We start from the raw sequence: 25,443 nt of genomic DNA on the forward strand, positions 1-25,443 counted from the left end.
TCTACCAACCTGTCTGCATGCTTATACCTTTTCCATTCTAATTAATAGCTTGCCTGAACCACACAAAAATGAGAAGCTATGCGGGCTCTGCACTGTTTGTACCTTTTACTGTTTCTTTACCAATTTTTTTCAAGTAACTTTTTGTGTAATCACTGAGCAAAATTCTGGAATACACAGTCACAAATTTCCCCTTTAGGACTTTAAAAAGCACACCAATGTAGAGAAGAAACCTAATTATGACATCAGATCATCATCAAACACACACAAATATATTCTTCCAAAATAGATTCAGAATTACATGTTAATAACTGTCCAAAACGCGTAGAGTTATTTCTGTCTTATGACCTAGTGTTTTTTGAAAGCTTGATGAAACATAAGCACAGCAAAAGAGAAACGTTGCTACAACCTGCAATTGTATGAAATAGGAAGTAATCAGGAGGCTGTCTAGCATTACTTGCATCATCTAAATGTGGAAGAAAACTTTGACCACTGGAAAATGATTATTAAGCAAATAGTCAGCTGCATGGATATGTTCCTTCTCTTTCCCAAAGCATCTTTCAAACACTTTGCCTGCTGCAGAGCCTGCCAGACAACGTGCGATACATGATTGTGTTGGCGGGCCAGCGACCACTGCCGTGTTCTCCACGGTTGCTGCCTGCCGATACAGGGTGGGTCTGCTCCTGCTTAGATTTAGTCCAGTTTAAGCAAGCTATCTGAGCTCTCCATGTGGTCAAAAGGCTGAAATAGGCGTCTCCTGAAGGCAGCTCACCCCACCTTAGATTGTTATGTTGCTGCTCTCTAGAGATGTCCCTGACTCTACAGGCAACCCCAGCAACTAACATAAACAAGGCACTTCATAGCAAGCTGGGTAAGACAAATGCTGTGTTCAGTGATCAGGCTGCAGCTGGGGTCTTCAAGGGGGCTGGCTCAAAGACCGATGAACACGGCATCCCTTGAAGTCTTCACCAGGAGCACCCAGGAAAACATTACGAGAGTACCTTCGCCTAACTAACCACCTTCGCCTAACTAACCACTGCCCTAGTGAATACTCCCTGCTCGGCATCATCATTCTTATTCTCTCATGACGAGTGGTGGGTTTTGTCTCTTGCTACTTTTACCTATGTGGATTTGATCCACTGGTGAGTGTGAGAAAAGCTCGTAGCGTTTGGAGGGCCAGCTGCTGATGGGGGCATGTTTCAGGTACTGGTGTGTCTACAACACAGAGCTGTTAAGCTGCAGCTTGAAATTCCTGTTGCGCTGTACAAGAACAAGAGAATAGTCTGTGCAACTGAACAGCAGCAAATTCAAACTTGAAAGGAGGAAATACTTTTTTCAAATAAGGTGTAATAGGACCTTGGAGCTCATTATGACAGGATGTTGCTGGGGTTATGGTCTTATGAGAGCGTAGGCATGTACTGAAACAGTAGTAATATCCAGGGTTGTAATAGTTAATGCTAAAAGGAAGAGTATGGGAACAAAAATGAAACCTTATGCTTCGGGATTTAAAGCAATCTCAATTTACTGAGAGAGATCTTTTCTGAGTGTGATGAAAAGAGGGAGGAATTATCCACCTCTGCCTGCTCTGAGTTGCTGAAACCTTTCTCTGAAATACCTCATTCTGCATGTTGTTGAAAATAAAAGTGCCACACTGGATGGATATCAGACTTGATCCAGACTGGCATTTATGTTACTGAATATCTCCTGTATATTGTATTGTTGATTGTATACTACAATATGATAGTACTGTATGTGAGGTGTTTTCTTTAAGGGCAGGACATTCAGATGGATTAACTATTTGTTTATTTCTTTACTTTAGTGTCAGAGATGTCTTTTCAAGCCACATATATATTCATTTCACATAAAGTGTAATTAGACTTTGGAGCTTGTTATCAGATGATCTCCCTGGGGTGTATGTATGTAAGAAAAGATTTTGCATTTTTAGCTGTCTCCAAGGACCACAGAGATCACAGTTCAGACAATTTAGGCAAGGATATTCCTCTGGGAAAATGGCAGGATGTGAACAACTCCCACTGGCACTAGCAGAGACAGCACATAAAAAATGAGGGTACACACAGCCCAAAAGAAGATGCTAAGAGCAGCGAGAGGGTTGTACATACCCACAGAGAAGGTTTCAGCCATGTTAAAATATGATGGGTTATTGTTAGTATGAGGTGAGAAATTTTCCCCTTGTCAATTAATAGAAGGCCTGGAATACAGAACATGCTGACTTACATATTTTGCTGGGGAAATAATTGGAAATATTTTCTTATTGAAAAGGAGACAAGTGGATTTAAAACATGTCATGTTTTTAGATGACTAAGTTTCCTCTGTATGGAAGAAGAGTTATAAATATTGCATTTGAAAAATGCCATGTTGATAAAAAAGCTACAGTTTCACCAATATAAAATATGAATGTAAACAACATGTCTGTCAGACATGGCTGTAACATACTGCTTAACACTGCTAACTTATAATATGCACCTATTATTGTTAGTTCTCTTAATGAAAGAAAGTAAAGACACTGCATAAATTCTTGAACACATGTTTCACTTTTCCAACTGCCTTGTGCTGTAGAACATCATGCTAACAAGAAGTGATGCTAACAAGAAGCTAAAACCAGTGTAGCAAATGGGGCATTTAAATATATATAAACATACAGACATTCATATATAAATAGAAACTGGCTATTTTGGGGAAATGAATGGATCCCTAGACAGACATATTTCAGTTTAATATTACCTATATTTTCCTACATGGTAACCATTACAGTCCTGCTTAATCAGAAAAAAAAAATAATGGTTATGCTCAGTGCTAAAATGTAAAGTCAATATTCAGCTATCATCTCTTTTAGGTTCAATATGAAATTTTATCTGTCAAGCACAGGGAGCAAAAGGAATATGAATTTTGACATTTTTCCTCGGTCACTTCAAATCGAGACTTGACACCTGTATCTGCTAGCAAAAGGCGTGTGTTCATGTTCAGACCATTTCCATATAGACTGCCACCATGCAATGGCACTGACAGTGTCAGAAACCCCAAATCTCTGTTTTAACATTATAAAAAAAGCGTATTTTAATACCATCTCCAAATATGTTGTACTTGCACTGTCTCAAAGAGATTATTTTTGTTCTTTCCTGCACCAAAATCCATGTTCTCTGCTGTGATTTTCAATCTCCACTCAAGTACAAAGCATCTACATCGTTATTTGCTGAGAACTGCGGCTCAATGTTGCAGCAGGGTGGCATACCTCTATCTAACCACCACATCATAAAAATGGTATTCCATTTGCACTTCACACTAAATACTGACTACAAAGTCATATGCAAGCATTAAGCTATACTCTTTCATCTGAAACGGAAACAAAAAACTAAAATGAAACTAAGGGGACTGCATAAAACAGGTTGAGATGTTAAATACTTGATGATGATTACTAAGAAGTCTGGAGGCTTGAGTATCTGATTAAACAGAGAAAGAAAAATGACCCTTTGAACTTACAACCTACTGGGGGTGGTTTCTACTGCAATAACACCCTGTTTAAACCCTATGGCTACAGTACATCTGCGGTTCACTGGCTATAATTGCAGCTTTAATACTGTAACTGTAGCAAACAAGTCCCATGGTGTATTAGACTAAACACACGAGGCATTCTGTCCTCTTGACTACAGCCTGTTTAATGGCATTTCAGGCTCCAGCACATAAGTCTACTCTTGGCCACGCACTCCCAAGCAGTTAAAGTTGGCCTGAGCTGGTTCCAGAGGAACACCGATCCAACCCAACTGGGCATTGGACAATTACTTGAGAATATCATTTAGGGTTGAAACTGATATTTATCTAGTGATTGAAATCAGTTGGGAACTCAGTTACTGTTGTGTCAGCATTATGTCTTTCCTGGAGCCTTCGGCACTGTTGGTTTGGCTTGTTCCTACACTGGGCATTTACAGCTGGGCTGACGTGGCAGCTCAAGAAGCAGCATACTGAGTGTATTTGTTTGTGTTTTTTATTATACTTCACTCTTTATCCTGGCCCCCCTCCTGAATAAAAACAAAACACAACCCACATCAGGAGAATTGAACTCACTTGGACTATCCTTTCCCTTCCTTTTCAGAAGTCTGCCCACGCTCCTCGCTTGCCATGCATCACAGGCAATAGTCCAGCCCAGACCAGGGACTCACTTTGAGCCTCTTTTGTCGAACACACTGCAATGCACAGCCTCATCTCTGTAGCTTCCCAAATAGAAATCCGTGTCTACTTACGGTGAGTGAGTGACCTATTGAAACTCTTTAAATGTGATGTTTCCTTCTGCCTTGATCAGATGTCCTGACTTTATCTCTGCTGTTAAGGACTGGCCAGTGGAACTCCTGCTGCCATGTCTCATGATGCATGTTATGTAGACCTCTGTAATCCTTCCTTTAGTGAGAGGTTTCATCTATGCAGCCCTGCCCAAAAGACCAACCTTTTAATGCCTTGAGTCTTCCTTAAATCCTGCACTTAAATGAGTCATTAGCAGTCATTAGCCTTGTCCTGACCCTCAGAGTAGGAACCAATTTTTTTTTTCCAAGTACTTTTGCTTTCCTTCAGTAAAATACAAATTTTCCAGTTTTCTGACTGTATCACTTGGTCAGCGAAACCTCACAGCCCTGTTAATGCTCCTGCCTCCCACAGTTGGACATTTCTTTTACTGACTTTGTACCTTTCTTTTTTTGCATCTTCTTTCAAACCCATTTTTCAGTATTTTCTCCTATGTAGCCAGTTTATCTAAATGCAGGGTGACCCTGAATACAAAGGAGACCTGACATTTTTTCTGTGGGGTGGAGATAGGCACTGGTCTTTAAAGCAAGGCCATTCCTTTGCTTCCCCACTGTCTGTCCCTGAACCTCTGTTCCCCTGCCACCCACTCCTTTTCACAGCTCCTACTTCGTAACCATACCCTCCTATCTCCATGAAACACCTGCATCCCCATTCCCACTTCTTCCGCTGGCAAGCCCGGGGACACTGCTCTATTCCTGCAGGCACTACAGAGGCTTGAAGGGGGCATGCTGTTTACTTGCCTCTGTGTTATGTAAAAAGTCCAAGCTCCTGACCACGAAGAAAACATAATGACTATAAGGCAAGTACATTCTTAGGGCAACTATTTGGAGGAAGAAAAAAATAATCTTGTTGTTTGGTTTTTTTTTTAATGTAGGAGAAATGGTAGATTTTATAAATACCCAGCAGTAGCTTACATCACCAAGTAGAGTCTAGTGGGAGCTGTTTCCACGAGCTGCAGGTAGAGTGCAAACCACATACGGAGACTTATGATCTCGTACCACAACTACCAGCCAAAATAGTCACGGTCATTTCCTTAAAATATTGGAAGAGTACTTGGCACCTAATTTGGCCAAGGAAAGGAGACTGCACACGAATATTTAGACTTCCACTATATCCTCAGAATAATGTAGGTTAGAACTTTAAAAATAATATATTGCCCCTAGTAATAATAGTAATACTTCACAGGGTTGTAAGTACCTTTCAACCTAGGTTATCAAAACACTTTACAAAGGCAGTTAAGTAAGTATCATTATATCTATTCTACTCTGAGGTGACAATGACTTTGTGTCAGTTATAACTGCAGAACAATCCAATACTTATCCATTATTCAGCTTCCCAAAATAACCTGTAATTCTCTAAGCAATTCTAACAGGAAAACGAAGTTACAAACGGGGCAACTGAATGATTCATCCAACAGTGAATTTAATGGCTTATTCTCCTAACAGGCAGAATTACCACCACATTGCACTCACGGTGCAAATAATAACGGCTTGCATCTATACAGCATCTTTTGCTCTGAATGATCGCAAAGCCCTGGACAAACTCTCTGCAGTTAACAGCTGAGGACTGCCACATGGCAGCATAACGCAGCCACCTCTGGGAAGGAATGCAAATAGCATACTGAAGCAGAAAATTAAAGAAAAAAAACCACACAAACATTAGCTTATTTAAAGGAAAGCTGAAAAAGGGTGTAAATTCTCCTTAGTGTAGAAATATAGCAGAGCTCTTTTTGGTAGGCGACACGAAAGTTACGGTGAGACAATCAGTTGAAAAACTCTGTGGGGTTTCCTAAATAAACACAAAAGCCAGGGCCCCAGCAGGTGGCCAAGTTTGATATTCAAATCATTAACATTTTACATGTGGAGTTTTCATTAGGACAAGGTTACCGCATGATGGACAATCTGTATATATTTGCAGATGTGGCATGCAGGGAAGTCAAACCTGGGCAAGGAGCATAATTCACAGCAATCTCTCTGCCCGAGAATAGCTGAAGGCAATGTCCAATCAAAGTACTGTCAGTGCAGTGCTCAGCGAATAAATGAGTTGCTTTGACAGGAAATTCCAACAGCAATTTTAATTCTGATCAGGCTTCAGGAAGTGGAAAGAATAAAAACACATCAATTATAGTGACAGGAAGTTTTAAATCACATGGCAAGCAGCTGCTGCCAAAGGACATGTCTGCCAGCTTTGTTAAGAAGTATGGTATTTTGGTGCGACCAAAATTTTACACCAAAATTTTACAGGCTGACATCAGTCCCTAATTGTATGTTATCCTACTACACGGGTAAAGAAAATGACACAGTGCAGACAGCACACCGTCATTACAACAAATCAGAGAGGCCGCTTTTTTTTTTTTAAATCCTGACCCAAAACAAGCATATTTATAACAACTCCAGAACACACCACCAACTAATGATATGAAGCCCATGCACGTCTACCTCAATAAAGCAGGAGATCCCAGCAGCAAGGCAGAGACCATCATTTCCTGAGTCAGCCTTAGGCTGCAGAACGATCAGCACTTTAATCATTTTACATACATTGCCTTTTTTCATTAATCCATGTTGTAAATAGTGACCACTGAGATGAATCAGTGGTGCACTGAGAGGAAGCCTGAAGAACATCTGATACCAAGTTCTTACTGTACAGTGCAGACTCAGAGTCTACTGTTATAGTTATATAGGTTAGGTCCTCAGTTACATAGGGTTAGGTGCTCTTCCATGCTCCCTGTGCAGTACTGCATCTACCATGAATGAATTCTGGGCTAGATTTCTTACGGCAGAACCTAATTAAGCTGGCCTGGGAATGGGATGGTGGGGATGGGGTGGGCAGAGGGACGAGGTCTCAGGCTAAGTTGCTGATTCTCCTCCTATGGCATGATGGTTCAAATGGCTATCACTTCAGGGCAAATCATTCAAATGGATGCAAATTGTTCTGGCCTCACTTTCAGGTACACTGAAGCTGTTTTATACAGCACTGGGACTGGAGAAGGGCGTTACAGCTAATGTAAATGTGATTTATAGCCTGACACAATGCTGTAAAGCAGCCCAGCTGTACAGGGGATTTAGATCCCCATAGTAAAACCTTGATCTCACTTTTGTCAATGAGATTTTGTAATTGGCTTCAGCGAGTATTTCTGCCCTGGAGTCCAAGAAGGGAATGGCTATGGCTAGCTACATGACAGATGCCTACAGAAGTTTAGTCAGATACGGCAAGTGCCATTCAACGCAAAGTGACCAAAGAAGTGTGTTGAACTGCCAAACAGTGATTGACTCATATCCTACATGGATAATTGGTTTATATCCTCCACAACTGAATTACATCCTCTGCTACACAGCTTCCTGGCCTGCCTAACTCCTGCTGTCCCTTCACTGAAATGACCAAGAGTGTCAAAGGGCTTAGAGCTGAAGACTGTGTTTTTCAGATGGGTGGGTAAGTATAGGAGAGAAAAAATTGACCTCAGAAAAGGAGGTGCTCATGAGTTTTGCTAATCACATGGACACAGATAGGATAGTATTTTTTAAACTGCAGAAAAAAATACTCAACCAAAAGTGACAGAAGTATTTATTCAGATTTAGCAAAGGTCACCAAAAACGGTGTCATTTTGACAATACTGGCAAGCTTTGCATACAGTTTTCCTTTTCAAAGAGAAAATTTTTCAATAAAAAGACTACTGGAGGAAAGATTTAAACTAATTCTACATAGAATTTTTCATTATGTCTTTGGAGACAGTGTGAATATTGGATTCCAAAACAAAGAAAAAAAACCTGTCAAGATAAGACATGATACATCTTTTTATTTCATTTTAACTTCTACTTAAAGAGTAAATGAAGCAAAAACATAAAAGTGCTCATAGTTTCCTGCATAATTATCCACATTCAAATCTCTCCTCAGGAGAGATTCTGTGGGCTTTGATCCAGGGATTTTCAAGCATTTAAGGAAGATACAGGAGCCAAATCTCATATTTCTTCTGAAGAAAATATGGTATAATTTCCTTACGCTTTTAAGGACATTCCATACACGGACAATCTGGCCTGAAGCCAGAGACAAAGAAAAATACAGGCAGACTTCTTAAATGTCCATTATTTTTGTATGTCTGTTTTTATTATTTTTTATCTTGATAAGATTCTCTTTATATTCAGTGTTTCCAATCCAAGAACACTTAAAGGATATCTATAGTATATCTTACTAATTGTCCATATATTTCATCAAAATTACCCTATTTCACCCTAAAATGACATGTCAGTCTATGTACATGCAGATATATATCTTTTCCAATGATTGTGCAATATTTCAACTGCAAAGCTATGAAATAATGCACCAAAAATCACTTAACTCTCATCGCATGCTGCTGCCTTGCAACAATACCTATGGCAGTGACAGTAAACTTAGAAGAGCATGAGAAACCCATCTTTAAAGCATAGCGCTGAGTCCTAAGGCACTTCTAAAGTAAGCAAAGAAAAAGAAACAGACATTTGCATATGCAGACAGGTATTTAAAATACCTCCTAATGACCACTCTAGCACTAAATCACTTTGTGCTTCAATAAGTTCCTAAAATGGGCGAAAGAGTGAGTGGCACAGGTTTCCTGTTTCTGTTTCCCAGTATCGTCCTGCCAACAGTTACTATGATCATATGTGCACAGATTTGCTTCCGAAATCCAGCACTGGCCCAAATCATCTAGAAGTTTCCCATTCAGGTCACCTAGAAGTGTACCTTGAAGGACAAGCATCTCCTATGGCACATTCCTGGATGTGTATCTTGGCTGTACCTTGACTACCTACCACAATGTTCTTACCAGCACCATTTTATGCAATGCCCTTATTCCGCATAAGGACTGTGGCAGGCTGGGTTGCACTTTATCCTTCAGCCGAACTGAGAAGGCTCCCCTGTTTCAAGCTAAACACATTCTTCAATCCTTAGTGTTGCTGTGGCAGTTCCATGTGCCAATAAAACCTGCTATAAACCAGACTCTCATGCATCTTCCTCCTGTGTTAATTAGCCACTTTGTGCAAAGTATCTACAAACCATGGAAATAAATCTTTGGTTTCAGTGGTTTTACTTCTTTCCTGCTTGATTTCTTCTCTCTCTGCTCTTAACAGCAAGACTACAACCAACACCTGGACTCCAACACTTTCTTATGGCCCTGCCTTTCTGCTTATGCCTGCAAAGGACCCACTGGTCCACTGTCAATATTATCAGTGCGTCATGGGCATACGCAGCTGAAACTCAACCCTTGTAGTCCCAAGCCTTAGTCCTTCTCAGGTTTCTTTTACTTTGTTCCCAACACTGCTTGCCAAAGTAACTCCAGAAACAATAATGTTTTACAGCTGGAGACCAGAGGAATATAGACAGGACCCTCAAAGCCTGACCACTTGACAACATTAACCAAAGGCAACGAGCAGCACTGATTTACCAGGAGGTGAGTTATAGAGCCTTTGATGTCCTGACTGATACTGCTTAGTGAAGTGCACACCCCCATGTTGCATGATGAAATTATGACCTTACGGCTGTATGACCTTCCCTTCATCTGGCTCTGCCCACCTCCAGAGACAGACTTCCCATGCTGGGATGCACAGGGTGGCAGTCCTGAGACTGCTACCTTCACTCCCAGCCTAAATCAGGGTTGTTCTCATTTACACTGTGCAGTATCTACTCCACCAGCTGACAACAGACCCCCCAAGACAGAACATGACCAGATACTCAGCTGCTGGTACATTTAGTCCAAGAGCTCTCTGTGTTGACTGACAGAAGCCTTACCTTCTCTGAAGGGTACACTGCAGCTGATCAGACCAAGTTTATTTCTCATTTACTCTGAAGAGCAAAACTGCAGTGGACACTGCAGTCAGAGCATCTGGAATCAGGAGCAATGCAACAATATGACTCATTAATCCGTGGTCAGACTTCTTCCAGTGCAGGATGTCAGCTCCTCATATCCTCTCCCTCTGCCACCTCCAGGAGCATCCTCTTAATTTCTTAGGAAAATACAAATTTATCTTTGTGGTTTGCAGGACCTCCTCTTCATTATTTCTTCATTCTTTACAATCTATTATTCATCCACCTGCTTGTTCTATTCATCTTGATTTCTTGTCCATCCCTATCACCAGGAGTTATTCTTTAGCTTTTGATGTTCCCGCATCTCTTCAGCTCTTTGTTATCCCACCAAGTGTCAAATGTCATCCTTTTCAGTATTTTCTCCAAAGACTTCTTCTGATTTAGCTTATGACTGGTCCTCTCCTGCATCATTTTGTTTCTTCATCAATCGGGGAACAACACATATGGTGATTTACTGTTGTAATTACTATTGGCTAATCCTTGGAAAACTGTGTTAAAGTTCACAGGTGGATTCAAAAACTGAAATCCCTCCCCCCAAGAAAAAGATCTCATCTCCAGATAACCACTGGTTATTGGTTTTCCAGCTGATACACTGAAGGTTCACCTCCTGGAAAGCCTCTCCTCTTAGTCACCTTCCAATGAAGCCATATAAAGGGCTCTCCCCACCTCAGTGAGATGGTCAATGATATAAAAGGGTGATGCTGGCACATGGTGATTTTGTAACCAGTTTACTATCCAATTCCTCACAACCATTAGAACAAGAGGAATCATTTACGGAGAAGCCTTTCAACATTCATCTAAGTTTTTCCGGTCTCTGCAAAACCACTGAAAATTTGTAGACTCCATTGCTGAGAATTCTCCAGGGATCACGCTACTCCCTGTAGAGATGCGAGTTCTTCCTAAGTCCTGTTCCTTTGGTCCAAGCCATCTTGCTTCATTCATTCCTTCCCTGAGGAACTTGTTCAAGATTCTTGCACAACTGAGCTCTCACCATCCAAAGGACCACAAAAAGACAGCTCTGTATTTCAGTTTGTCCATAACCAGACTTATGATTTTGAAAAGCAAGTGCCTAAATAAATCAATAGCTCACCTCTTTTAGCAAGACCTTGTTTCTCGGCAGAAGAAACATTGACTGAACGCAGCTTGCAGGAAAGGAAGACAGGTCACTGACCTTTTTAAAGACCCTACATGAAAGCCCCACCAGCACAAGAGATTCAGAGGACTAGAATTCTACCAACTCTAATCAGCCACGGGAATGACCCAGCTTGTTGCAGTGTCTCAGCATGTCTCATAAAATGCACTGAAACATTTGCTAACAGGACTATCTGCATGTTATTGTTCATTTTTATTACAGCAGCAGTAGGAGTGCCCATCAATATCAGGACCTTGTGCCTGGTACAGATGTCAGTTGTCAGTGTGTTAACCAAAGGAGACCAGATTATTCAACTTCGTACTCCCAATATAAACAGTCAAATAACAAGACCCTTTCATGTCGATGTGCCATTTGTACAGACAAGTGCTCAGCAGCATGGGTCATAAAAGCTAGCCCACAAGGACTGTTTCTGGGAAAAAAAAATAAAAAATTCTGAAACTTATTTTAAGATTCATATCTATGCATTCATGCATGTGTATTTAACCATATACATAATTCACTTAAGTTTAAGAGACCTGCTTTTAAATACTTCACCACTGTGTCATACCATGGAAACTACCTCAGGGCTACTAGGAAGGGGGTTCAAACATCCCTCATATAAAACACATCATTATGCATTAGAGGAAACTTCATTCACCAGAGAAGAATGGCACACCAGCTGGAGGTGAACACCATAAACCACATAAAGTTTTAATTAAATTCATTAAAAATTCTTTGTCTCTCACTGTGTTTGGAGGCAGATAGAAGTCTTTAACAATGGCCAGCACACAATCAGGTTTGTCAAAACTAATAATAATACAAAAGCATTTGCTTACCCTGGGACATTTTGAAAAAGTCTGAGCAAGTGTATTATTTTTAATATGGAGCATTTATAAATTATTGCAAGATGTGGCCAGTCTTGGAGCAGAGTTGCTGTTTCTATTGTTCATTGGATTGAGAAAAGGTGTTAATAATAAAAGGCACATTTTTAGCAGTTGACAAAGTGGATCAACCTGGAATATATATATTTAGTAGGGCCTGTTGTGATAGGACAAGGGGTAATAGCTTTAAACTAAAAGAGGGTAGATTTAGACTAGATATAAGGAAGAAATTTTTTACAATGAGGGTGGTGAAACACTGGCACAGGTTGCCCAGAGAGGTGGTAGGTGCCCCATCCCTGGAAACATTCAAGGTCAGGCTGGACAGGGCTCTGAGCAACCTGACCTAGTTGAAGATGTCCTTGGTTATTGCGGGGGGGGTTGGACTAGATGACCTTTAAAGGTCCCTTCCAACCCAAACTATTCCATGATATATAAAACCATTTTTCATGACCAGTATTTCTTTACGGCATGTCTTCTATATCCTGTACTGGTAAGTATGATATGATATTATTACATTTATTATTATTATTACATTATTATGATATGATACTATTACATTTCTTGCCCTTCAGAATTTGTAGTCTATCAGGAAAGCAGGGTACAACAAATGAACGTTACAGCACCAGACCTCCTCCTGAAAACACCTACATGCCTGATGTCAGACAATCAAATATGCCAGGGGACTAATCACCAGCACAGAGCATGCATAAATATTTGCAGGATTAAGCCTACTAACCAGGGTAAAAGAGGATAGCTATGTGGTTGCTTAGCTCTTATGTAAATGACTTTGTTTTTCAAAGCTGAAAAGCCTTGCAAAATACTTTTATGTTTAATCAAATCCAAATAAAATGATTCTACAATGTACTGAAGGGCTTCACATGATGAGTCAGTGACAATGTCAGCTATTTAGACTCATGGCAAGCACTTAATTTTGGTCCCAGTCCAGGTCCCATTGAAGTCAGTGGGAGTCCTTTCCCTGATTGCAACATGAGCCTTTGTTACTAAATTATCTCAAGCCGATGAACTGTGAAACAGAGAAGTTACTTTTACTAACCATTCCTAATCCAGACTTATTAAGGATAATTGTAAACTAGTACTAACTAATTCAGTAATTAGGTCTGAAAACATACTCACTGCATAGCTAATACATAAGGGTTGGGTATTCATTTTTCATGGTTCATCAGACACTCTGATACAAGAAACATCACAGGTCAAATGCACAGTCCCACTACCTATGTGATATATTCCCCACTCTACACCTCAGCAAACAGACTTGTGGTTTTGTCCATTTCATAGTCATGGTGCTATAAATTTTAGATTTAAATCTGTATCTGTTTGATGTTCAGTGCTCTTTGGGGCAAGGAATCTGACGGGCTTTAGTTCTACCTTTACTGTAAGGCATATGCCTTGAGCAAAATGTGACAGAAACATGCATTTGAGCAACTATACAATACAAAAATTAGCTTGGTGGATCAAAATTAATGTTAGCACATGAAGTGTAGTATTGAGTCTACACGATAAAATATTCTGACTAGTATGAAAACACTATTTAATTGAAGAAACGAAAGAGCAAAGTAATTTTTCTGGTTTTTTCTCTGTCCTATTGCCTTTAAGTATCAGCTGTAGAAGTGCTGTCCTCAATTACATAGGTTTCAGAGGAAAATAAGATGCCTGCTTTCTCAGTTTCCTTTCACACAGGCACAACAAGCAACTTCAAAGGAGAATAGCTAAGAGATGAAGGAGCTGAAGAAACAGCAGTAACAATAGTCCCAGAACTTTTTCAGGGGTTGACAGAAGAACACTGCATAACCCATTTGCCTATATTCCCATCACAAAATGATGGGAATTATCTCATCTAACCTCAATCATCTAAAAATGAAGCTTATAATTTAAATGTATTGGCTAAGTCCTGTAGGCAATGGAGAAAGGCACAAATAGAAGGTAATTCTTTCAGTGGTATGATAAATGCAATAGGTACGGTAAATTGCCTTCTGGAAGGGTCTGTCTCACTCTTTGGACCATAGAAAGTCTACACAAAAAGGCTAGGCCCCTTAAGGTGGAGCTATTGCATGTGATTACACTGAAATACTGAAGTATATCTCAACAAGGATGTAACTAGTTAGCTTGGGTACTAGCATCAGTCATGCTGCCAGATCAGGTAGCTCTGTGACAGCTAAAAATCCTAGTAAATTTGGCTGCTGTGAGTTCACTTAGTTCATGTTTAAACTGTTAGTGGTCTCCACTATGGGTAAATGAAGAGATATACCTATGTCTCTGCAGTGACTGTAACTCAGTTTGTGCTTTGCTCTGAATTACACGTATAGATTGTAACAAAGATAAGACTCCTAACATTCACCCCATTGTTCTGTCCCCAAGGCTATCGTTTGCCAGGTGGTGAGATCTTGTAGTGGTCAGCTTTATATATGCATCTACAAGTACCCGTACATCTATAGATACAATATAGATAGATAATATATTACCTAAACATTGTATCTATAGCTATACCTATAGGTAAATAGTTAAGTAACTATATAAATAAATCTACAAGTTTTTAGCACAGTTCAGTTGATAGACTACAGAGACAAAAAGAGAAAAGGGAGACCCGATTTATCTCCTGTTCACTCTCTGCCTCCATAATGTTATAACCTCGGAATCGCAGGACAGATACCTCCCAAGCATACAGTATCAGCAGTGCACTCGCGCCTGCACAATCAACCTTAACTCTGTCAAAGGCCGCCTTGAAAATAGAAGCTCACTTTGTTCACTGGACACCTTTTCATGACTGCACAACTGAGACCCAGATGTCAAATTTATTGCATCTTAGCTTAAACAGCAATTCTTACACCCTTAAAATGTATGCAAACACTTCAGTGCGTAACTCCTAGGAATCCTGCCTGTTTGGAAATCCACAGCCCTGAATCCAAGCTTTCCACATTACCCAATGTAGCAAAGACCAAAATGCAGACAAGAAAAGATCCTTATTCCTGATCAGTCTGAACTGTAAGCATGTTATATCACACCCAGTTCACATCTGGATCAAATCAAGTAGTTCCATTGGCCTGGAAACTTGGGCACAGACTGAAGGACAGTCTGGGCTAGGGTCCATATCCCGCCTCACAGGGCTGTGCTGGGTTCAGCTTTCTTGGCCTCAACCAACTCTCCAAGTGAATCCCAGCACATCTCACACTCACAGGTAAGAAGTCTGTGACATGCATGCAAGAAGAATTCATGCTGTCTCATCGTATAAGATGATGATAGCTACCACAGTACACCGTGAGCCTGACAAGAAGTAATATGAGTACAACTGACTGCTCCAAGAGATTTTAACATAGGAGGTAAGATGACCTAATCCATACCATTTGGCACAGGCATCACAGACCATTCTCTGGGATCACTGCCAGAAATAGTGTACACCGCCTGTGTAGTTGACCTGACAAGAACCAAGCTCCTACCTCTGGTCTAGGCAAGCATTTACCACTTCTCAGCATCCTCAGCAATGGATCTCCAAGGTAAGGAATCTATCACTAGATTTTCTATCACCAGAAAACACAAGAGGAACCCAAATTAGCCAATAACTTTAAAACAGTGTCTCATATCCATAAATGCCAAGGTAAGACAGGATGGCTGCTCTAGATATCCAGAAACAAATCAGTCCTATGTCATGATGATAATGAACATTCAGCTAGCATATTAACGCTATGCTTCTGGTGCCTGGTCCAACAAATAACGTACCCCAGATCACCCAACACTTTACTGGTTAAAGCATTAAAGTGTACTCTTTGCTGGGTGAAAAACTGGCTGGATGGATGAGCCCAAAGGGTTGTGGTGAATGGAGTTAAATCCATTTGGTGGCAGGTCACAAGTGGTCCCCAGGGCTCAGTATTGGGGCCGGTTCTGTTTAATATCTTTATCAATGATCTGGATGAGGAGATTGAGTGCACCCTCAGTAAGTCTGCAGACGACGCCAAGTTGAGAGGGAGGGTTGATCTACTCGAGGGTAGGAAGGCTCTACAGAGGGATCTGGACAGGCTGGATCGATGGGCTGAAGCCAATTGTATGAAGTTCAACATGGCCAAGTGCTGGGTCCTGCACTTCGGTCACAAGAACCCCATGCAGCGCTACAGGTTTGGGGAAGAGTTGCCGGAAAGCTGCCCAGCAGAAAAAGACCTGGGGGTGCTGGTTGACAGCTTGCTGAATATGAGCCAGCAGTGTGCCCAGGTGGCCAAGAAGGCTAACGGCATCCTGGCCTGTATCAGAAATAGTGTGGCCAGCAGGAGCAGGGAGGTGAGTGTTCCCCTGTACTCGGCACTGGTGAGGCCGCACCTCGAGTGCTGTGTTCAGTTTTGGGCCCCTCACTACAGGAAAGACATGGAGGTGCTGGAGCCTGTCCAGAAGAGGGCAGCCAAGTTGGTGAGGGGCCTGGAGCACAAGTCCTGTGAGGAGCGGCTGAGGGAACTGGGGCTGTTTAGACTGGAGAAAAGGAGGCTGAGGGGAGACCTTGTCGCTCTCTACAACTACCTGAAAGGAGGCTGTAGTGAGGTGGGTGCTGGTCTCTTCTGTCAGGTGGCTGGAGACAGGACGAGAGGAAATGGCCTGAAGTTGTGGCAAGGGAGGTTTAGGTTGGATATTAGGAAAAATTTCTTTACTGAAAGGGTTGTCAGGTATTGGAACAGGCTGCCCAGGGAAGTGGTTGAGTCACCATCCCTGGAGGTATTCAAAAAGCGCGTAGACAAGGCACTCCAGAACATGGTTTAGTGGGCATGGTTGATGGTTGGACTTGATGATCTTGAAGGTCTTTTCCAACCTAAATGATTCTATGATTTGCCTATTGGGCAAAGCAAAGACTTAATCCCAGGCATGTCATACAAGAAACATCTGAATTTTGGCTACTAAGCTACCAATGTTTCTAAATACATGTATGAATCAGGTGTAGGTGGCAAGGTTTTGGTAGTGGGGGCACTACAGGGGTGGCTTCTATGAGAAGAGACCAGGGGCTGCCCTGTGCCAGACACAGATGGTTCCATAGCAGACCCACTGCAGGACACAGCTGAGCCCATCAGCCATGCTGTTGGTGCCTCTGGGAAAACATATTTAAGAAAGGGCAAAACACCACATGGCAGAGAGAGGAATGAGGAAAAACAAGTGTGAGAAACAACCCTGCGAGGACCAAGGTGAGAAAGAAAGGGGGGAAGGAGGTGCTCCAGGGGCCAGAGCAGATATTCCCCTGCAGACTATGGAGAGACCATGGTGGAACAGTTACTTCCCTGCAGCCCATGGAGAGGACCATGCCGGAGCAGATATCCACACTGTAGCCCATGAAGGACCCCATGCTGGAGCATGTGGATATTTCCTAAAGGAACTGTGGCCCATGTAGAGGCCATGTTGGAGCAGGTTTGTCCTGAAGGACTGCAGCCCATGGAGAAAACCCATGCTGGAGCAGGGGAAAAGTGTGAGGAGGAAGGAGCAGCAGAGAAGATCTGCTATGGACTGATAATTACCCCCCATACCCATCCCCCTGAGGCACTTGGCTGGAGGGGAGGTAGAGGAGTTGGGAATGAAGGAGTGAAGTTGAGCCCAGGAAAAAGGAGAGGAGCAAAGGTATTATTTAAATTTTGTCTTTGTTTCTCATGATCCAAATCTATTTTAATTGGCAGTAAACTAAATTAATTTTCCCCAAGCTGAGTCTGTTTTGCCCAGGATGGTAACTGGTAAGTGATCCCCCATCCTTATTTCAACCCATGAGCTTTATCATCTTATTTTCTCCCCCATCCTGTTCAGGAAGGGGGAGTGAGAGAGTGGCTGGGTGGGCAACCAAAGTCAACCCACCACAATGTATATGTCCCCCGGCTTCCATTTGTGAAGACAATAGGTCAAGGCAATTTTGAGACTCCACTCTGGAAGGTGGGTTTGCGCTGTGTTTTCAACCTGCACATTATCTGTGATGCAGCATCAGCGCATGGAGTTCTTCACGCAGTCACAGGCAAAATCTTCAGTGCTTTCTGTGTTTCATAGAAGATGAGTGTTTGTTTTGAGCATGTTGTTGCTGAGTAACTAACTGGAGGGAGACAGTAAGACCTGAACGTCTGTGTGGAGATGACAAGAAATGAGATATGAAACAACCATGTTTAAGGGCTAAAATTTCAAAAAGTCTCCAGCTCCGCAGTTGGGGCCAGACCTTCAGAAAAAGTTCAGCTCCAAACCAAGTACTGAGATCTGAAAGAGTTGTCAAAACCCAGCAGCTGCTACTGAGACCAGTGAGGCTATTCATAAGTGCAGGGATCTGCTTGTGCCCAACTTAGAGGAGCTGGACCCATTCTGAGCTCTGATGTGGCAAACTTTAGAAGGCAAGCGGGGTGAGGAAAATAAAAAAAGAAAAGAGTATCCACAGCAACAACATGCAATTATAGACTTAAAATAAGTGTGAAGCTTCATGGCTCAAGTGCGACACATTTTACAAGAATAATTACTATTCTCTCACTTCCAGTAGGCCTTCAGTAGGGCATTAACTTGCAGGAAGAGTGACCACTGTTTTGGAGGTTTATGACTAGGACATACAACTGAATTAACTGTGTCTCAGAGTGAATTTATGCTAAGTTTATTTAAAATAAGATAGATGGGCAAGTGGCTGCCAGGGTCTGGTTGAAAAGTGACATTATTTGTGGAGACAGTCTATTGTATTGCAGCAAAAGAGAATTCCATCTTCTATTAATAGTGGCCAGTGGGAATTCACACTGAGACTTCTACTTCACTGACATATCCATTTCATTACAAGTTTCTTCATCTAGATCCTTTCTTCAGTTTTCATAGTAACTCTTAGTGTGTGTGTGAGCGAGCAAAAGGATTCTCTGGAAAGGATCCAGCTACTACTGATTTTGAAGGAGGGATTCTTAAGTACTTCAGAGGAGATCTACAATTCGTCATTGTAATAAATAAAACATGGCTTTACACAACCTTGGGAGCAGCTCTTGGGAGGGAGAAGGGGGGCTCAGGGTTGCCATTGGAAGGCTCTGCCCAGGTGCTTGGGTCAGGCTGTGAAGATACACTTGGTGAACAAAGACCCAGCTTGGGGTGCATCCCCATTCATCTTTATGGCGGGTAATAACGTGGGGTGTGGCAAACCCTCTTCATTCTACCCAACCCAGCCACTTGGCTCCTTCTCCAGTTAGTCTGAGGGCAAGCAGCTGACACTCCTCTACCCCAGGCAGGTGGCCTCTCCTATGGAAATGAGCCAATTAAAGGAGACTATAGAGGGGCACAATTGGCCAGCTTCTTAAACTGTGGCTCAGCTATAGAATTGAAGATAGAGAGGTGATGAACAGGAGAATTTTCAGCTGCATCATTTTTGACCCAGTACATTAGTAGTGTGAGTTAAAACAGAGGGGATTTTGGCATGTGAATCTTTTTCCTTTCTTTGAGTCACAAGTGCCAAGAAACAAATTGAGAAGTGTGAAGTAACAGAGCAGTGTTTTTTTTCTGTACATCTTTTTAACACTACTAATCAAAGGCTTTCCACATTATGGCCCGTGTCTATTACAGCCCTGATTTTGTATCTACTTAGAGGATTAGAAAGATTAAGTGCTAATTAGAGCACTGAGGATTAATAACTGCTACTTCTGCAACGCACATTCTTCTTAATCTTGTCTTTAATTCCAGCAGAGATTGGTCCATGCTACAAAGCCAGAGTTTGCCAAAGATTACTAAAGATGTAATAGAAGGTGCTGAATATTTGTTTTCTTGTATATACTGAATAGGCATCATCCATTAGGCTAAAGAAGGAATTATAGGGATGGTAGGAAAAAGCATGTTTTGTTTCTGAAGAAAACGAAAAGCTGTGTCTTCATTGTACCATTGGAAGCACTGCTAACCCAGCTTTCCCCCTTTTTACATTTTCATATCTATAACTTCTAATTTGAGCATTGTTAATTCAAAGTATATTCAAATACTACTGAAATGATACATATGGTAAAGTGAGAACTAGGAATATGTGAAAATGGCAAATAGAGAAAAATTGGCCACTGCCTTTTCACTGACTTGACTGGGGAAATCATGGTGCTGTTCATTAGTGGGATAGTTTCCTTCTGTTCTCATGTTAAAGCTCAGTTGTAACATACTGATAGTCATATATTTGCAAATAAGTTTAGAACTATTTCGTTACTTGAAGGGAACGCATAAATCAGCTCAATACAGCCGTTGTTCATGTGTAAAACATGGCTAGGATCTTTTCCAGAGAGGAAAGACTTAGAGGAAGGTTTTCATTTCCAGCCAACAAAGGATTTAATTTGCACACAGGTGTTACAGGGCTTGTCTCCGAATTCATGGATCACTGCTAGTTTCAGATGTCAGGACACAAAGATGGGTCAAAGGCACTGTGAGATGACTTGCAGCTAGTTTAAAGGAGTTTGAGGTCAAGGCTGCTAATGTCAGAGCTCTCATTTTCCACCAAGTGACACCAGATGTACCAGGATCTCATTCAATTACGTATTTCCCACTGCAACTAAAAGAGCAGGCTGGGTTCTGCACAAGGGGGCTGACTACAACATTTTTTGTTTTATTCTAGGATAGAGTAGCCTCTCATCTCTTGGGTGGAGGATGGGATCCACTTGCTCAAAAGCACAGAGCAAGGATCATCCATTAGGATCAAGCAGGATCTGCAAGGAGGGGAGGTAGAGCATGGTCCTTCTCCATGCTGTCTGCAGAGGCTTTGAAGCAGTATTACTTCCATGAAAAGAATGACAGTTGCACAACAGTCCCTCTGAGGCAGACACAGCCTAAAAACTGGTTCCTCATTTCATTGAGAAGGCAGTTAACCTTTTGGGTTTGTTCCTCATCTTCTGGAGCCTGAATGGTTTAGAGAAGGTGTAGGCACAGCTGTGACAAGGCTGTTGTTCTCCCTCCAGCCTTGTAAAGAATTATTAGGTGTGTTTCCTGGGCTTGCATTTAATGCAGAGGTACCTTGTGCAAGAAGGCCTGGGCCTCTTTGGAACAGAAACTCCCAGGCATGTGGGCCTGGTTTTCAGGACACCTTCCCAGGATTTTGTTAAGACTGTGGAGGAGCTGCAAAGAGTCAAATTACTCTGTCCCTGTGTAATGAAATGATCAGGGACAAAGTCCAAGATCCCTAAAGAGTTTTCCTTCCTCAGACCTCCTACTGTGTGTGACCAGAGCCAATCTTCTCTCTGTTAAATCAGTTCTTAGTAGATAATTCCCAGAGAATTACTGATGCTTAATAAATTCTCCAATCTGCCCATTCAAAACAGTTTAACGTTAAGAGGGCTCTCTGCTGAAAACTATATGAAAACCATCTTCAGTGTAAGAAAAACCCTTCTCCAGAAGTCTTTAGAGAAGACCTGGGAGGAGAGACAGGGAATGGGAGCAAATATTGCAGCAGTGATCACTGATAAATATACCAGCTGACTGTGGATGTAACAGGCCACCTTTTAGAAATGGAGTGGGACTGTCCTACAGAAATCCTATTTTAGCCTATGTGTGCAACATATTTCAGGAGATTAGACATCTGATGTCTCCTCCTGCGCCCAAACACCAAAATGTGCATGACCACAGACTACGGCCTCTTCATTCTTCCTCACAGAAGAAACCCTTGTCAGTGTCAAATACATTATTCTGCACAACAAAACCCACAGAAACACATTTTCCAAAGCCAAGCCCTTATCCTAATTCTGTACTACATAAAATTAACATGAGCCAGCTGGTGAAGAAAGCCTTTAGCAGTATACACCTAACATCTGTAGCTTGCTAAGAGTGGAACACAGACCCACCACAGCTGGTACCTGCCTGATGTGGCTGTCCTGGAGAATATGTATTTTAACAAGCCGTACTTTACTAAGTGTACTTCAAGAAGGGATTGGCAAGAACAAGGGATTGCAGCTGATTTCACTTCTGTATTATTCCCCTGGATTTTTGTCATAATACCTATAACTGAGTTTTTAAGGCTTTTTTTTAAAACATTTCTAGATAATATCATTCTTTCCAACTTTTTATATCATAGCTTGGTGTCTTCTCAGACTCCCTTCATCAGCACTTACATTCATACAGCTTTTCAGTCACACAACTCAAGCATCTTCTATTAAGTATAATTCTTGCCTCAGACAAAAGATCAGGTGAGTGGTTTTCTACAGCTCACACCAGCATCCCTCCCTCACCTCCAGCATCCCTTAGGCACGACGCATCGGTTCATGGCTTCGCCACCAGAGGGAGCTGCCTGAATGCCTTTGAGAGATTTTAATGCCCAATTGAAATTTAAATAAATAAATAAATAAACATTCCACCTTTGAAATCTTGTTATTTAGAAAAGGGGATGTAGTTGTGACAGACATAAAAGGGAATTATTGAAAGACTGTTATACAGTGCAATGCCTCGGACCTTTGCTCCGCTTCGTTCTAGTCTCATCCAATCTTGTACAGTCTGGTACAACAGTACAAAATAAGCTTTGTTGATTTAATCAAACAAAGCAGTCTTGAATTAGGGTCTTTATGCCAGCTATTGAGATCCACAGTATGACTGTGATGGACTGAGGTTTGAGAATAAAAGGCAAACTAGATTTTTATAGCTAACTAAGAACACTCAGTGATACATCACACTGCCTAGGATAGACCACGTTTCTTACAAAATTAGTGCCCATCAGTACTAATACTAAGGCTCTGTCTCTTTAAAAACCGAACTTCTGCTTCAACACTGATTCATCTTTAGTTGTCTCCTCTTTTTAGTAGTAATTTCTATCCCAGTTGTGCTCTACTTTCCAACACCACCTTTTGTTTACAGAAAAGGGTCCCTGCTTTCCCCCAGTTATGCCTAATGCCTTTCCATCACACATATTTTCATGCATCCTGACACATATGTCACATGCATGGCAATGCACAAACGTGCATCTGCATTTCCCATTAAATGAGGGATTCAAAGCTATACTCGGGTCCAGACTTGTCTTATCCTCTTCAGACTGGAGCTGAGCTCTAGGATTCTCTGGAAGGGAAAAGCCAAAGTAAGCTATTTAACTTAACCCCCAGCTTCTGATCCATGAGCGCTAGACAGATTGAGCATGGGAAAGCTCAAGTATGGTCTTGCTTAGTTCTGGGACTGGCTTTTCTTAAGTACAGCATGCATTCACAAAGCTAGAGCTGAGCTACAGCCAGACACGGGAAGGCACAGCAGGCCTGGTGCAGAATTTGCTGTGCTAGAGGTCTGCTGCACATTATCTTAGGGGACAGGCAGAGCCAGAGCTCCACACTGATTAAACCTGGAAATCTCAGCCCCTAACATTCAAAGTAAAAATAACTTTATCTGTGGATTTTATCATGGAAATTCCACAGGCCTGACTTGTTTTGACAGCACTGGGGCTTGTTAGCCCTAGTCACAGGTAACTCCTCATCCAATTACCAAAACACGAAGTAGGACACAGTCCTCACATGGTGTCAGTGTATGACGCTTTTAGGCATACACAGTTTACTCAGTAATGAGAAACCCACATTAATATGCCTACATATTAGCAGGAGAGCATCTCAAGAGCAGCACAAAGGAATTCCAGCCGGTAAGTCAGCTTCAATAGGGGCCCAACTCAAACGCAAACACACACAGCATGGGGAATAAACAAGAAGAGTTAGAGATGTGCACACGCCTTCAGGACTATGGCCTTACTGGCATCACAGAGATGTGGTGGGATGGCTCCTATGACTGGAGTGTTGGAATGGAAGGATACAGGCTCTTTAGAAAGGACAGGCAGGGGAGATGAGGAGGGAGTGTTGTCCTCTATGTCAATGGCCAGCTGGAGTGCATGGAGCTCCGCCTGGGGATGAAAGAGGAGCTGACTGAGAGCCTATGGGTCAGGATTAAACGGAGGGCAGGGCCAGGTGACATTATAGTGGGGGTCTGCTACAGGCCACCCGACCAGGAAGACTAACCGGATGAGGCCCTCTATAGACAGATAGGAGCAGCCTCACATTCACAAGCCCTGGTCCTCATGGGGGATGTCAACCACCCTGATATTTGTTGAAGGGACAACACAGCAGGACATAAGCAATCCAGGCAATTCCTGGAATGCATTGATGACAACTTCCTTCTCCAAGTGATAGAGCAGTCAACAAGGAGAGGTGCTATGCTGGACATTGTTCTCCCCAACAAGGAGGGGCTGGTGGGGAATGTGAAGCTCAAGGGCAGCCTTAGCTGGAGTGACCATGAAATGGTGGAGTTCAAGATCCTTAGGGCAGCGAGGAGGGTGCACAGCAAGCTCGCTACCCTGGACTTCAGGAGAGCAGACTTTGGACTCTTCAGGGATCTGCTTGGTGGAGTACCATGGGATACAGCCCTGGAGGGAAGAGGGGCCCAAGAAAGCTGGCTAATATTCAAGATCACCTCCTCCAAGCTCAGGAGTGATGCATCCCAACAAAGAGGAAGTCAGGCAAAAACACCAGGACGCCTGAGTGGATGAACAAGGAGCTCCTGGACAAACTCAAACGCAAAAAGGAAGCCTACAGAGGGTGGAAGCAAGGACTGGTAGCTTGGTAGGAATACAGAGATATTGTCCAAGCAGTCAAGGATCAGGTTAGGAAAGCTAAATCCCCGATAGAATTAAATCTGGCCAGGGACATCAAGGGCAACAAGAAACGCTTCTATAGGTATGTCAGTGATAAAAGCAAGACTAGGAAAAACTCTAGACTAGGAGACTCCCTCACCAGAAGGAAACAGACCTGGTTACCTGGGACATGGAGAAGGCTGAGGTACTTAATGACTTTTTTGCCTCAGTCTTCACCAGCAAGTGCTCCAGCCACACTGCCCAAGTAGCAGAAGGCAAAGGCAGGGACTGAGAGAACCAAAAACCACCCACTGTAGGAGAAGAGCAGGTTCGAGACCATCTAAGGAACCTGAAGGTGCACAAGTCCATGGCACCTGACGAGATGTATGCATGGGTTCTGAGGGAACTGGCAGATGAAGTGGCTAAGCCACTATCCATCATGTTTGAGAAGTTGTGGCAGTCCGGGGAAGTTCCCACTGACTGGAAAAGGGGAAACATAACCCCCAATTTTAAGAAGGGAAACAAGGAAGACTCAGAGAACTACAGGCCAGTCAGTCTCACCTCTGTGCTTGGCAAGATCACAGAGCAGATCCTCCAGGAGACTATGCTATGGAAAATAAGGAGGTGATTGGTGGCAGCCAACATGGCTTCACTAAGGGCAAATCATGCCTGACAAATCTGGTGGCCTTCTACAACAGGGTTCCAGCGTTGGTGGACAAGGGAAGAGCTATGGACGTCATCTACCTGGACTTGTCCAAAGCATGTGA

The 25,443-nt window shown here is 42.3% G+C and overlaps 1 protein-coding gene across 7 annotated transcripts in view; it reads right to left on the reverse strand.

Moving 5' to 3' along the window:
- Window positions 1-25,443, reverse strand: part of DYNC1I1 (dynein cytoplasmic 1 intermediate chain 1) — a 199,750-nt gene that overhangs the window by 123,463 nt on the left and 50,844 nt on the right. The window lies entirely within an intron of this gene.

The sequence above is a fragment of the Haliaeetus albicilla genome, chromosome 2 (assembly GCF_947461875.1).
Source record: "Haliaeetus albicilla chromosome 2, bHalAlb1.1, whole genome shotgun sequence".
NCBI classification, from domain to species: Eukaryota; Metazoa; Chordata; class Aves; order Accipitriformes; family Accipitridae; genus Haliaeetus; species Haliaeetus albicilla.